We start from the raw sequence: 17,489 nt of genomic DNA on the forward strand, positions 1-17,489 counted from the left end.
ATGTTCACAGTCGGTCTACCTTCCATACTATTGGCCCATGTTATGGATTTCTCTACATCTAAGATTTTATATTCCCTCAGCTCGCCTGGTAATACATAATTATCATATTTACTTTCGTCTTAAAAACTGGTCAATGTGTTAACTAACCTGCTTCTTACTAATGTCTTGTTATTTCTCTGTAGGAGCTGCTCTTCAAAATTATTATGAAGAATGGCACCTATGGAGAAACAGCAAGTCATTAGTAAGAAACAGGTTAGTTAATTCATTGACCAGTTGTTTAGAAACGCGAGTTCAGTAAATTCAGAAAAAATGACATGGGACTTGTTCATAACATCTTATATGATCTCCAATATTGTGCACCATACTAATCAGAAAATTGCAGGTATAACTGGAGAAATTCCTCAGAGACCTTCAAATAATGACAAACTCCCATCACACACTAGGGCATAGATTGCATTTATTTTTTTATTTTTATTTTTTTATTGAGGATTTACTGTTTGGACGTGGCCAAAACAAATACAAAACACTTTTCAGGGAAGAGTTTGGTTACCCTGTACTTGGTGCAGTAATGTCTGTGAATAGATCTGGATTTTACATGCAAACCTAACTTGACAACGTTGATACCAGACATTAGAGATGGCTACATGACCGGTTTGCTGCAGTCAGGGATCTTTAAAAAAAAATAATAACCCCGCCTGTTCAGTGTTGGAGCCAGGTGACCTTTTGACTAATGATGAAACTTTATATTCTTATAAAAAATCAAATAGGATTCAAGTAGTTCAATAAGAGCAAACCTAAACGATATGGCCTGTTGTATAAATTTGTGAACGCGGTAAGAGCTCCATTCACCTTCAAGATGATAGTATACTCAGGTAAACCTCCCAGAGAGCCTGGACCACACTACATTCGTGGCTCACTTCCAACAGTGAAGGTTCTTGTAAGTCAGATACAAGAATTCGTAGACCTTAATATTAGTCTGAACAGATTGTGTACCAGCCTAGAGTTGTTTGAGTGCCTTCAAACACAACGCAAGGTATTGCTGGCGTAGGTACTGTAGATTGCATGGGAAAAGGTATACCAACAGAGATAAAAGCAGTCACTGGAAGGGAAGACGTCATACCAGGTGTACCGGACTAAAGATAATGAGGAAGTTACTGAATTATCATGTAGTACCCACCAAAAGTAATGGTAAGAAAAAAGTATTGCTTCTCAATACCGTACTCCCTATAATATTAGGAATTACCAAGGATGATGGTGCAAGAATACCAGCCATACATAAATTGTATGATTTTCCTAAAGGATGAACTGAAATAATAGATCAGAGGATAAATTCTTATACATTGCACACTAAATCTTGCATATGGATAGGGAATGGCCTAGTATTATTTGCAGACAAAGCTTGTTAGCTGTATTGCTATATATATATATATATATATATATATATATATATATATATATATATATATATATATATATATATATATATATATATATATATATATATATATATATATATATATATATATAACAACAGTGTAAAGATATATTCGTTACACTTTTATTTGCTGACAGACGCTATTAGCCTGTAATGATTTATGCATATAATGTACATACAGTTTATGTAAATGTATATCTATTATATTTTCTTTGCTTACACATGCTATTAGTCTGCAATGCTATATGGGGTATATTATACAGTTTATGTAAAGGTTATACATTTATTTCCTGACAGAAGCTGTTAGCCTGCAATGTTATATGGGTATACATCACTTAAGTAAAAGTATACTTATAGATTTATCTGCTGACAAAAGGTTATTAGCCTGCAATACTATATGGATATATTATATAGGTAATAATTATAAAGGTTTTATTATAGTTTTATATGTTGAGAAGGGCATGTGGTATGTAGAGTGAACTTGTCCCCATACAGAAGAACTTCTGAATTCCATCTAATAATACTGCTAGTAACTTTGTGCTGATGTTCAGTTTCCAATGAGAAGGCTACTCAAATAGGAAAATTCTGGGATATTTTTGTATGTAGAACTAATGTTCGTGCCCTCGCTGACACTAATTGACAAAACTACTGTGTGCAGAATTACATCTAGGGAAGCTCAGCTCATGAGATCACAGGATTCTACATTGGATAAGAAATCGAGCCCGCCATCCCTACATCCATCTGCAAACAGTTGCCATTCCTCTCATTGTAATCATGGCAGCTTGAACTAGAGCAGCTCAGAAATGTTGTCCAGCTTATTGCAACCAGTCACTACGATGATTACTTTCTGTAAAACTAAGGCTTGCTTTCTTAATAAAATTATAAGTAAATGTAAACAGTAATATATATATATATATATATATATATATATATATATATATATATATATATATATATATATATATATATATATATATATATATATATATATATATATATATATATATATATATATATATGGAGAGAGAGAGAGAGAGAGAGAGAGAGAGAGAGAGAGAGAGAGAGAGAGAGAGAGAGAGAGAGAGAGAGAGAGAGAGAGAGAGAGAGAGAGAGAGAGAGAGAGAGAAAATGAAGATAAAAAAAAATGACTTAGAACAAATATCCATTTCAAAATCTATTTTGAAATGGATTCTGCAAAGTTGTAGAAGCAATCGTTGGCTTGATCATTTCATATGAATTTAATTTGTTTTTCTTACAATTACGAATAATTACTTTTGAACTATAATTTTGCTGTTGCCTGTTTTGCATTAAAATTCAACTACTAAATGGAACCACTTTCAAAAGGGCGGAGTTTGGGGAAAGTGTTTTGGTGGGAAAGTGTAAGTTGGATCCCCGGTACAGATCCTGGTATCAATTTTTCTGTGTGGCTAAAACTCGGTTAGCTAAGTAAGCAGGTATTCCTCCATTGCAAATCCTCAGAAGTATTCATAACATCTACATCCAGGTTCATAATGCTCTCTCTCTCTCTCTCTCTCTCTCTCTCTCTCTCTCTCTCTCTCTCTCTCTCTCTCTCTCTCTCTCTCTCTCTCTCTCTCTCTCACCGCCGCAATGTTGCATATCTAGCTGTCTTCTACCGCTATTTTCATGCTAACTACTCTTCTGATCTTGCTAACTGCATGCCTCCCCCCCCTTCTTCCGCGGCCTCGCTGCACAAGACTTTCTTCTTTCCCTCACCCCTATTCTGTCCACCTCTCTAACGCAAGATTTAACCAGTATTCTCAGTCATTCATCCCTTTCTCTGGTAAACTCTGGAACTCCCTGCCTGCTTCTGTATTTCCACCTTCTTATGACTTGAATTCCTTCAAGAGGGAGGTTTCAAGACACTTATTCATCAATTTTTTACCACTGCTTTGACCCTTTTGTGGGACTGGCATTTCAGTGGGCATTTTTTTTTTAATGGATTTTTGTTGCCCTTGGCCAGTGTCCTTCCTACATAAAAAAAAAAAAAAAAAATCCAGGTTCATAATGCTCTCTCTCTCTCTCTCTCTCTCTCTCTCTCTCTCTCTCTCTCTCTCTCTCTCTCTCTCTCTCTCTCTCTCTCTCTCTCATTACTGAATAATAATAATAATAGTAATAATAATAATAATAATAATAATAATAATAATAATAATAATAACAATAATAATAATAATAATAATAACAATAATAATAATAATAATAATAATAATAATAATAATAATAATAACAATAATAATAATAATAATAATAATATAATAATAATAATTATAATAACAGCAATAATAGTAATAATATGTGTGTGTGTGTGTGTGTGTGTGTGTGTGTGTGTGTGTGTGTGTGTGTGTGTGTGTGTGTTACATACTATAAAAATACAGGGTGCAATCCCAAGCTTTCACCTTGATGAAAGGTTAAGCCATCAATCCCGTCAGTACATATTATCAAACTTCCATAATGATATTTAGGAAAACTAGGCCTACCTTGGTCTTCACGAGACATTGCTGCTAATGAAGAACATGATTGAATTACCAGTTTAAAGGAAATCATTCCTCTCTTTGCCTCCCTGCACTCCCTTGTTACACGGGCAAGTTTTACGTTATTGTCACTCATCAGCACCTGCAATATTTTTGTATTGTTACGTGTCACATACCAATAAAATAACGAAATATGCTGATCCTAAGGCAGTGATTAATAATTCAATGCCAGCAACATTACAGGAACGATAGGAAGTTGAAGAAATGGAAAGAAAATGTTTTCTCACTTTTATGAGTAAACATTTTCTTTTAAAATGTTTTTATTTATTTACTTATTTATTTTTTATATTCACTTTTATTTACTTTTCATATTCTACGCATAGTCTACTGTAACCAATTTATACTCTAGAGATGCAAAAGTGATTTTTTTTTTTTTTACACGATGGTAGGTTCAGTTTTCTTAATCATCATCTGGTAGCTTAAAGCCAGACATAACCGTGTGATGTCCACCTTCCTCTCTTCCTTTGTATAACATCATTCAAGGGTGGCTGCTGCTGTTTTTGCGCGGTGTGTGTGCATGTGCATGCGTGTGTGTATGTGCAGAATATATCCATCTGATGTGAAACGCCGATAGTGATGTGGGAAAAACAGATATGAGCAATGGTGTCAGGAAAAATAATGGCCAACATTGCATGTAATAATATGTACTACACTTTAGGTAATCGGACGGGATGGCGCCGTACAATATATTGGGGCCTTATGCCGCGAGGCGACCCGTAAAATATTGTTCGTCCGGTGATGTTTACTCGTACACTTAATACGCGACCCCCTGGTAGGGAAGAGCGAAGATTCAGGAAAGGTGCAGACAATAGGGTTAAGCCGCTTCACAGCCAAACAATTCTTGTCTTTGGCGTCTGGAGTGATGATACTGTGTTCGTTTGAGTTGTTTTCACTACTCTTCAGCAGAGGCAAAAGCATTACAGCAAATATCACCCATATGACACCCAAGCTTACTTTTATTTAAATCTTGCGTTAAAGGCTCAATGTTTATAGAGGAAAGTAGAAGATTCAGGACATGCCCTTGCTTCACACCATTACAAAGTTTAGACTGATCGGAAGTAACACCATTCCGACTTACAACTGCAGTGCTAAGCAAATACATACTAAGAACCAGACAAATTATCAGTGGACAAATATCTCTTTCTATAAAAAAGTTAAACAGCTTGCTATATTTGACTATCAGAAGCCTTGCTGGCATCAAGTAGCAGTATATATACACACTAGATCCACGTGTCTGATAATAATGAATGATTTCTGTGACTAGAAAAGAACGTAATGAAATAGAATAGCCCTCTTTATAAGCAAACTGCAGATGAGATGTCATTATATTATCTTTTATAATTAAAATAATCACATGATCTATTATTTTACTTATAATTGAGTTTAATGAAGTAGCACGGTAATTAGATGAGTCAGCACGAGATTTAAGTAAATCTTTGAGAAAGGGCTTGGTAACTCACATGTTAAAGAGAATATCTGCTGTTCTGTGTTGCAACATTGCTGTTATAGCTTGACTAAGTAGTAAAAATAAAAGTTCTGAACCATTTATAAAACGACTGCTACTAATGTTCTATGTTTCGCCGTTTTTATTGAGTACAAGGCTCCGCACAGTCTTTTCTATTATCATAGGAAATATATAATGGCATTGGGAAGAAGTAGAGTGACCAGCATCACATCGTTCCTTAACAAGCTGTTTCATCTTAATCACCACATCATGTAATTTATCATCCGAAACAAAACTTTATAATTCTTGATACAAGTCACGAAATCTGCCAGAAATGTCCTCGTCAGTACATCGGGCATCAATTACACTAGATGAACACATGATTTCGCCTTTCATTTTCTTTATGATGTTCAAAAGTCTTTGAACGATTAATTTTAAGAGTGACAGCTGTTTTTTTTTTTTTTTTCATTAGGATCTCATCTTCATTCCTTTTAGCTTGCTTGATTGCCCAGCGATATTTCTATCTGCTAAACCTTCTTAAGTCTGCAAGTTGTCCACTAACTGGACAGCCAGCGTTTTTCTATATATCATTCCAGAAGATAGATTTATCCTTGTATGGTCTAACGTACTCATTCCATCCTAGTATTCCACTCCTTCCATTCACCCACATTTCTTAAGAATTTCAATGATCTTTCTTTGTGTGTTCATGACCTCATCACTATGCATTTTAAAAGAATAATCAGTACATAATGGAAGAGCACCTGACATGTCTAAATACCTAAGATGGGAATCAATAAGTGCTTTATAATTCAATATTTCTGGGTGCAGCCTTTTCCCAATCAATTCTTGGCTGCTTGAATTTTTCTTTGTGAGAGACATTTGCTGTTAAGGTGGACTTTATAAACATAAGTAAATGTTCACTTAAATTGTAAATGTTCATTTAAATTGTCAACTGAAAGATGAAACACATTCACCAACTCCAATAGCGGATTCATTAACAATAAAATGATCGATACAAGATCCATTGCCTAGTGACGACTCATAGTTAAAAGTCGCGTGAGAAGTAGATAATGGTGGACATAACAAGTTTTCATCATTCAGAAATGTACATAAGAGATCAGAATTATGACATGATCTATTAATATCAACGTTAAAATAACCCCCAATGACAATATCATAACCATCATACATGTTTATCTAAGCTGATAATTCATTTAAGACATCACCATGAATATCAAAACTCAAGTCACAGTTACCATCATGAGGCATGTACACTGAGTAAAATGAGTAATTTGGCAGAGTAATTCTGAGCAACAACAGCACACAGGCGCCTGGAGGTGGTGAAGGGGCGGGCGGCCAACGCCGGACCGCGGTGAAAAAACCACTGCATACCGACCATATGGCTTATCAACACGAGAAACATCACACTCGTCCATGGCAGACACCGCATGACGCTCACTGTCAGCCAAGACTTTTCCAGTTTCTTCATGCTAAAAAAACATGCAGCCATGTCTCTTAAATTTAATAAAACATCACACTTTCTAAAAATATCTTGCAAATAATCGTAATTCCCGAATTTAAAACCTGAACAATTAAAAGAAACAATTTTAAAACTTTTACCATCGTTAAAGCAAGACAGTAAAAAATATAAAACAATAAATACACTAGATACAGTAAAATCGTATTATTCTATGCACTATGAGGTGAATCAGTCACATTATCACTGCCACTGGAAACTCTATTAAATTATTATCATTATTATCATTATTATCATTATTATTATTATTATTATTATTATTATTATTATTATTATTATTATTATTAATATTGTTATTACCATAATTATTAAATTATATATTTTTATCTTTATTGTTATTGGAATTACTATTATCACTCATTACCGTTGGTTATTATTATTATTATTATTATTATTATTATTATTATTATTATTATCATTATTATCATTATTATTATTATTATTATTATTATTATTATTATTATTATTACACTACTATCGTATTTTCTGTACTGGTGAGCTTCTACTGCTATATAATTAAATTCAGTTATCTTGTTATACATTATAATTCGTTCGCATTCATGCCCTCTACTATACTGTATAATAAACAAACGTCCGTCAGAGAGCCTCGGCTCGACGGACCGTGGCTAACGTATGTAAATACAGTATATATTATATGCTAGCAATAAATGTTTATTTAGTTAAACACACACACACACACACACACACACACACACACACACACATGTAAATTATATATATATATATATATATATATATATATATATATATATATATATATATATATATATATATATATATATATATATATATATATATATATATATATATATATATATATATATATATATAACAGAAAATAATAGGTTAGTGGTGCAGGTGGTAGCCACGGATACGCTTGCCTTGCATATTTTGTAATTCTAGAGTATTTTAATAAAATATTTTCCACATAACACCTTGAAACGTTACGTAGTCTGACTGTGCTCATCTGGACAGTGTTGGTTGTGAAAGGAGGCGAGGAGCAAGTGCGTCTTCTCTACATGAAGAGTGGTGGTGCAGCAAGATATTGTATTGTGCTTTATATGATTGTGTTTTGTTGATGATGATGAGTTTTGTTGATAATGAAAAAGCGTTTGATACAAGAAGGCATGAAGAACTTCTGAAAATACTTAAGGAAACAGGAGTGGATGGTAGAAATATAAGGTTGATAGCATTTTTTTTTTTTTTATGTAGGAGGGACACCGGCCAAGGGCAACAAAAATCTAATAAAAGAAAAGCCCACTGAGCAGCCGGTCCCCGAATAAGAGTCCGAAGCGGTAGTCAAAAATTGAATGATAAGTGCCTTGAACCCTCCCTCTTGAAGGAATTCAAGTCATAGGAAGGTGGAAATACAGAAGCAGGAAGAAAGTTCCAGAGTTTACCAGAGTAATGGATGAATGATTGAGAATATTGGTTAACTGTTGCATTAGAGAGGTGGACAAAATAGGGATGAAAGAAAGAAGAAAGTCTTGTGCAGCGAGGCCGTGGGAGGAGGGGAGGCATGTAGTTAGTAAGATCAGAAGAGTAGTTGGCATGAAAATAGCGGTAGAAGACAGCTAGAGATGCAACACTGCGGCGATGAGAAAGAGGCTGAAGACAGTCAGTTAGAGGAGAGGAGTTGATGAGACGAAAAACTTTTGATTCCATCCTGCCTAAAAGAGCGGTATGAGTGAAATCCCCCCAGCCATGTGAAACATACTCCATACATGGACGGATAAGGCCCTTGTACAAAGTTAACAGCTGGGGGGAGGGGAATGAGAAAAACTGGTGGAGACGTCTCAGAACATCTAACTTCACAGAAGCTGTTTTAGCTAGAGATGAGATGTGAAGTTTACTGTTCAGATTATAAAAAAAGGACAGATTGAGGATCTTCATTGTAGAAGAGAGGGACAGTTGAGTGTCATTGAAGAAGAGGGGATAGTTGTCTGGAAGGTTGTGTCGAGTTGACAGATGGAGGAATTGAGTTTATGAGGCACAGAACAATACCAAGTTTGCTCTGCCCCAATCAAATTTCAGAGAGATCAGAAGTGAACTGTTTACTGGGTGAAGTGTTTACTTCCTGAAGGGTTGGACGTCTACGAAAAGACGTGGAAAAGTGCAGGATGGTATCATCAGCGTAGGAGTGGATAGGACAAGAAGTTTGGTTTAGAAGATCATTGATGAATATTAGGAAGAGAGTGGGTAACAGGACAGAACCGTAAGGAACACCACTGTTAATAGATTTAGGAGAAGAACAGTGACCGTCTACCACAGCAGCAATAGAACGGTCAGAAGGGAAACTTGAGATGAAGTTACAAAGAGAAGGATAGAAGCTGTAAGATTATAGTCTGGAAATCAAAGCTTTGTGCCACATTCTATCAAAAGCTTTTGATATGTCTAAGGCAGTAGCAAAAGTTTCACCATAATCTTTAAAAGAGGATGACCAAGATTCGGTACGGAAAGGCAGAAGATCACCAGTAGAGCGGCCTTGACGGAACCCATACTGGCGATTAGATAGAAGGTTGTGAAGTGATAGATGTTTAATAATCTTTCTGTTGAGGGTAAGTTCAAAAACTTTAGATTGGCAGGAAATTAAAGAAATAGGACGGTAGTTTAAGGGATTAGAACGGTCACCCTTTTTAGGAACAGGCTGAATGTAGGCAAACTTCCAGCAAGAAGGAAAGGTAGATGTTGACAGACAGAGTTGAAAGAGTTTGACTAGGCAAGGTGCAAGCACGGAGGCACAGTTTCGGAGAACAATAGGAGGGACCCCATCAGGTCCATAAACCTTCCGAGGGTTTAGGTCAGCAAAGGCATGGAAAACATCATTGCGAAAAATTTTAATAGGTAGCATGAAGTAGTCAGAGGGTAAAGGAGAGGAAGGAACAAGCCATGAATCGTCCAAGTAGAGTTTTTAGCAAAGGTGTGACCGAAGAGTTCAGATTTAGAGACAGATGTGATAGGAGTGGTGCCATTTTGTTGAAATAAAGGAGGGAAAGAAGAAGAAGCAAAGTTTTTAGACATGTTTTTGGCTAGCTGCCAGAAGTTACGAGAGGAGTTAGATATTGAAATATTTTGACACTTTTTATTAATGAAAAAGTTTATGGCTAATTAGAGAACACACTTGGCATGGTTCCGGGGAGAAAAAAATAAAGTGCATGAAATTCTGGTGATGGAAGGCTCAAGTACCTTTTGTGGGCCACTTCTCTATCATGTATAGCACGAGAACAGGTTGTGTTAAATCAAGGTTTGGAAGGTTTAGGTCGAGAAAAAGGGTGAGGAATGTACGCTTCCATGCCAGACACTATCACCTCTGTTATGTGCTCGGCACACAAAGACGGGTCTCTGACACGGAAGCAGTAGTCATTCCAAGGAAAATCAGCAAAATACCTCCTCAGGTCCCCCGCAACTAGCAGAAGCAAAACGCCAGAGGCACCTTCGCTTAGGGGAATCTTGAGGTTTGATTGGAGCGATAGGACAAGATACAGATATGAGATTGTGATCGGAGGAGCCTAACGGAGAAGAGATGGTATCAGCATAAGCAGAAGGATTAGAGGTTAGGAAAAGGTAAAAAATGTTAGGGTTATATCCAAGACGGTCAAGAATACGAGTAGGGTGTTGCACCAATTGCTTTAGGTCATGGAGGATAGCAAAGTTGAAGGCTAGTTCACTAGGATGGTCTGTAAAGGGAGAAGAAAGCCAAACCTGGTGGTGAACATTGAAGTCTCCAAGAATGGAGATCTCCGGAAAAGGGAAGAGAGTTAGAATGTGCTCCATTTTGGATGTTAAGTAGTCAAAGAATTTCTTATAGTCAGAGAAGTTAGGTGAGAGGTATATAGCACAGATAAATTTAGTTTGAGAGTGACTCTGTAGTCGTAACTAGATGGTGGAAAACTCGGAAGATTCAAGAGCGTGGGCACGAGAGCAGGTTATCATTGCGCACATAAACGCAACATCCAGATTTGGGCTGAAAATGGCGATAGAAAAAGTAGGAGGGAACAGAAAAGGGGCTACTGTCATTTGCCACAGATACCTGTGTTTCAGTGAGGAAAAGAAGATGAGGTTTAGTAGAGGACAGGGGGTGTTCTACATATTGAAAATTAGATCTAAGATCTCGAATGTTGCAGAAGTTAATGAAGAAAAGTTGAGAGGGGGTGTCAAGACACATAGGGTCGATACCAGAAGAGCAGTCCACCTTGTGGACATTTGTGGTCTTCTCCCCAGATGGGGACTCCGAGGCTGGTGTAGGAGTCACCATGATAATTTTGAATTTTGAGTAAGGGGGTGTGTGTGTAATAAGGTGCTTGTAGTTTTGTTTGAAGAGGGTTGTCTTTAGGGGGCAGGCTGTGACTGGCCCTTCGTCTTGTGAGACACAAAGGGAAAGGTTCATTGAGGTCACAGCTGGGTTTAATGATAAGTTTACAGCATCCCCTGATCCAGTGCTTTAGACCTCAATGGGAATAATCATCGTTTCGGCAAATGCCAGAATGAAAAAAAAAAAAAAAAGCAGCTGTGAAAGTTGGGAAAATGAAGTTAGAATGGATAGGAATAAGTAGTGGAGTGAGGCAGGGGTGTGTACTTTCCCCAGACCTCTTCTTTTTATATGGTCAGCAATGTATGGAAAGTCTTATAGATTTTGAGGGAATGAGAAGTGGAGGAAGGAACGTGACAAATATGCGGTATACCGATGACACAGTTCTTTTGGCAGATTTAGAGGAAAAATTACAAAGGCTTGTGAATGAAGTGAAAAAAGCAAGTGGGGAGAGAGGTTTGAAGATAAACACAAAGAAGAAGGAGGTTTTGGGAATAACAAAGAGAAGATAAGGACTGAAAGTTCGAATATGTATATTAGTGGAAGGAAGATTAAACAAGTTCGAAAATTTTAATATCTGGGAAGTGATGTGTCAGATGAGACAGATTGTGAAAAGGAAGGAAAGAAAGAACTTTGATAACAGATTTGGTGATAAAATGGTTTCGAAAATTAGACTATTGGAATACTATGTCTGGCCAGTTTTATCATGTTGATGTGAAACATGGACTGTTAAAAAAAAAAAAAAAGTGAAAAAGAAGACAGAGGCTACAAAGAAGTGGTTCCTAAGAAAAATGCAAAGAATTCCATAGACAACAAGAGTAACTAATGAGTGCTGCGGTGTGCAGGAGTGGAGAGAGAGTTGATAAGAAGTATAAAGAGGACGCAGTAACAGTTTTTGGGACACATCCTGAGAGGTGGAGGAATGAAAAGGGATTGCTTGATGGGGAGGATCAATGGAAGAAGAGCAAGAGAGGTAGGCAAAGAAAGAAAAACATAAGACCTTACTGGAAAGTATTAGCATAAGATGGAACACCGTGGACCTGTCCGGATTCATCAAACATACCAAGCTAAGCCCACTTACAAGGGCCAAGTTACCATGCCGCTACCAGAGCTGGTAAATCGCTATTCAGTAACGACATAAGGCGTGTTTTCGGTGGTCCAAAACAGCATAATTAGTTTTGCTATCTACGGTGCATCTGCTTCTGCACATCAATAGGTTTACTTCCTAAGGCAAACCTAAGCAAACCTATCCTCGCATAGGTCTGCACTTTGAGCGAAACCGTTATGCTAGAGGAAAGTGGGCGGAGTTTACACTGACTGGCAAATAGCCCGCGTCGTTTCATAAACCCTTTAGGTTTATGACTGTGTAATGTAAAACCTAAAAACGACATTTATAGGAAATATATATCCTATGAGAAGTTTGCTGTTTTATTTTGTTAAAGAAATTAGCTCTGATGAAATTCTTCTAAGTGATATAAACATCAATATCTTCGTGCCTCATTCAAGGAAATAAATCTTCCAGCGAGATCTGAAAACACTTGAACTAAAACTGTGTGTGTCCGTATGGCATCCCTCATCTTCCTGATAATTGTCTGTCATAATGCAATATCAAAACATTATGACTTAAAAAAGAAATAAAAAAAAAAACATATCAGATAAATGCATCTTTTTATGTATAATATCAAGTAGACATGATTATCATTAGTTCAATTTGTGATGCTTTGAGAAAGATGGTGAGGATTAGTAAACGGTATGCTGACTGTCTTAGTTTAAGTTTTAATCCTAATAAATGTGTTTTACATATTTATTTATTTATTTATTTTTTATTCAGAAGGTTTTATGAAAAACGTTTGCATCAAGATGTACAGAATGTTAAGTCTGAAAAACCCTAATACACCTGATATCATCTCGTGGAAGTCTTGTGAATCTTTATCCAGTCATCAAGGATATGAAAGTGAGGACCAATGTCATCAGTCACCAGGTTTACTCAACATCTTGGCAATCTAGAATTTTGTTATTTAATAGCCAGTGTATGTCGTTGTACGGATTTCAATTATGGAATCTTGAATGTGTTGAGGAATTGAATGTGGCGTGGCGAGTGTGTTGCCGCGGACTGTTGGCTCTGCACCCTCGCACACACTCTCACTTACTGCCTCATATTATGAACTACCTACATATTCGCCAGATTATTGAAAAAAGAATACTGTCTTTCTTTGTTATGGGGTCAAATAATCTTGTGCTACAAATATCACATTTTTTGTAAGAATGTCTTGGTCTTGAATTCCTCATATATGCTGTCCAATGTAAATTCGATACTGCAGGCATATAATGTTAGGTATTATGAAATATTCGATCGTAAAAGAAGCTCTCTTATTGCAAATATACGTCGTTTAGGGGGCAATCAATACTAGCAGATTGAAATGATAAGCGAACTTTTGAGTATACGTGATGGACATATGGATTGCCACCTGGCACACAATGAGGTGCGGGTGTTGGTTGATGATTACTGTAGTGTGTAGTACATAGTTTTTTTTTTTTTTACCTATCTTTATTGTATTTTAAACTTTCTTTTAGAATTTAAGATACGTGGTTTCGCCACTATTATGTATGAGGTTACGTAACAAAAGGATTGTACCTGGTACGAATAAAGAATTGAATAAAGAATTCAATAATAATAATTATAATAATAATAATAATAATAATAATAACAACAACAACAACAACAACAACAACAACGACAACAACAAATCTGATCAATGCAATTAATAGCGTAAAAACTACAGCTTTTCTTGATTAAATATATTCTTTTTAATCTCTTGTTTATATCTCATTTATTTATTTATTTTTTTTTTTAGCAAGAGGCAAACTAGTGAATATTTCTGATTCAAAACTTCTTACACTATTTTCAATACTATCGTTCTAAATATAGGACAAATAAGGTTAGTTTTATTACTTCTAGTATAAGAAAAAAACATTTTTTGTCAATATGAATAATGCATTATGTCCCAGATCTTTATATGTTAATGATAATTTCAAGTGTTTATTAATGAATGGAAACTTTAAAATTTTTACGTCCGAGAAAATTTATGATGTAGACTCAAAACTCTTTATGGACAATATACAGCGAATAATTTTAATTTGTGCTATTGCTACTTTATTAAAAAAAAAAAAAAGATTGCCATGTAGATGCCCGTATAGGAACGCAATATATGAGATGTGGATAGCATAAAGTATAGTAGATGCTAATAATTGCTTGAGTTGTTAGGTTATGGCGAATTTTGCAGAAAATACCGGTCATTTTAGAGCTTTAAACATGTCTGGTTAATGTGATATTTCCGGTTTAAGTGTTCATCAATCATGACTACAAGAAAATTTATTTAAGTAACTTGGTTTATAATAACGCCGTCTAATGATATTAAATGAATGGAAATTTTGATGGAAGTATTACGGAAGCAAGTATAATTTGCCTTTGAAATATTAAACTTCAACTTACTGTCCGAATCAACAGTTTTACGTGATTTAGTTCTGACATTACATTCATATGAAGTGCATTTAAGTCTTTATCCTTCAACACAGTATTGTCATTTTTATACATCAAAAAGTTCAATTTAGTACTAGCATTTACAATGTCATTTATATACATCAAACAAAGTCTGGGACCGAGAACAGAACCCTGAGGTACACCTTTGGATACAAGGTTGAATGGAGAATAAATCTAATTTCAAAATCCACTTTTTTTTTTTAACTGACGTAACTTCTAAACAATTTTAATGGTATACCCCTAATTCCTAAAAATTATATACTTTTAAGTAGGATATTATGATCTAAAGTGTCGAAAGTTTTTGAAAGGTCTGAAAATTCCTATGACGTATAGTTTCTCTTCCAAATACGTGTACGCGTTGTTACCAAATTGCAATGCAGCTGACTTAGTGGAATGTTGTGCTCTGAAACAAGTGTTTGTTCTGGCAAGAGATTGTTTTGTTCAAGATAATTAATAGGCACGATGAAAATAATTTTCCCAAACACTTCACTAAAGGTAGGAAGTATGGAAATGAGACGATAATTGTTTACATCACCCCTACCCTTGAATAAAGGAATTACTTTAACTTTTTTTAGTTTGTCTGGGAAAATACCAGACTTTAATGAGAAATTTATTATATGTGTTAGAGGAGTCCATATCAAAGAGGAAGAATATTTAAGTACATTGGGAGGTATATTATCATATCCAGGTGTTTTGGAAGCAAATGTATTGAAAACTTTAATTACTTCAGTTCCGTGGGCAAGCTCCAGATACCTGGAGGGACAAGTGATTTCTTTAAACATTTGGCATTGTTATATTCAGGTTCATTTATTTCAGAATTGTCTTCAAGAAAATGTTCGTTGAATCTAATAGATATGTCAGTGTAAAGTGGGATTAATTCAATATTACGTCTGTTTGAAGTAAATGTTCTTCCCAGAGATAATTTACTGTCGCCCATTTCTTTTTTCTTATGATTATCTTGGTTTTCATTATTCTTTTTTTTTGTTATAATAAAGATTTTTAACAGTTCTTAAAACCTTCATTTACTTCTGTATTTTCTATATATATACTGGAAAAAGTTAAAGGCCATTTTTTGGCAAGTCTTTCTAACCATTTTTTTTTCTTTAAAACTATTTTTTTTAGACCTGACGTGATATATGGGCTAATTTCATTTTTGTTTTGTTTTAACGAAACTTTTTAACAGGAAAATTATGTTGAAATAATTTACAAAATTTGTCATAAAAATAGGTTAAAAGCATCATTACAACATCTTGAGTGAAGCACATTGTTTCAGTCAAAAAGAGCAAATTCGGTGATGAAATCTTCCAACGAAACTGAAGTAATTAATTTTTTACAAATAAAGCAAGGTTTCTGTGTGTGTGTGTGTGTGTGTGTGTGTGTGTTTGTCGTCGAATATTTTCCATTATAATACTATGAGTAAAATGCATTAATTTTCCGGTTTTCTAAGTTTGTGTGATTAGAAAGATTACCAGCACTAAGAGTGCTGCCCATAAAAGGGGAACGCAAGGGAGGCATTTGAGAGGAACAAACTCTTGAAGGAAGATGGAAATAATTGGTTGTTAATCAGGCCGTTGCTGTGTGGCTGGATCCCCATAAACATCGGGGAGAACCTTTAATCCTGCATTAGAATCACACTGGTTGGGGAGTGATGATAAACTCTTGGAAACATCGTCAGGAAGTCCTTATTTCCTTCTCTCACAATAGATGACACAGACTTTAACAAAAGCAGAATAGACAATTGTACCACTCCTTAACAAAAAAAAAATATCTTGAAACTCCTCTATGACCCGAAGCACGGCCCTCAGTACTGATACATATGCAGAAATACAAACTTTTCCACGGTGCCTCTGGATTCTCAGTATAACAGTAGTTTTGAACGAGGCGTTTAAAACCAGCCCCCTCTACATCTGGGGCAAAGGGCGGGCTGCATTTCCCTCTTAGCCCCCGTTCCACCCCGCCACTGAAATAATTAGAACTTTCATTCTCTGGATCTATTGGTCCTATGTACACACTCGGGAGAACAAAAACCGTATTTGTGTTGCTTATACTACTTACGTTGCTCGCTGCATCTTGGTACTAAAACTAGCTTTTTTTCCCGTTATTTTGTTGAAAATCTAGTATCGCCCTATCGTTGTTATTTTTATTTTATTTTTTTATACCATCCTATATTTTCATCATGACTCAACTATTTCGTAAAACCTGGATACGAAATAAAATCTTTCATAAAGATTTTCAACTCGCTCTTATACTTAATTAAACGCTCATTATCTCGTTAAATTTCAGTGGTTTTGAGCTCTGCTTCGTACAGCTTTCATCGACAACCACTCTCATTTCATTTAACTTAATTGTTCATATTTTTTATTTTATTTTATTTTTTTTTTACGAATAATGGAATGCTGGAACGAAAAACATTGCGAAATATGTCCTGTAAACCTCCTCACAGCGTCGCGTGTAAAGATTCTTCATAAGTCTTATACTTTCCTTGGCTGCGTGTGAGACATGTAACAACACACTGCCTACCACTGAGCGGCGCTTGGAGGCACTGCGTAGCCCACCCAGCAATCGGGAGTGCATCTTCACCAAGAAAACAAATAAATATATAAATAAATGAATACACAGATAAATAAAACATATTAAGGAATAAATAAATAAA

The sequence above is a fragment of the Scylla paramamosain genome, chromosome 42 (genome assembly GCF_035594125.1).
Source record: "Scylla paramamosain isolate STU-SP2022 chromosome 42, ASM3559412v1, whole genome shotgun sequence".
In the NCBI taxonomy this organism is placed as follows: Eukaryota; Metazoa; Arthropoda; class Malacostraca; order Decapoda; family Portunidae; genus Scylla; species Scylla paramamosain.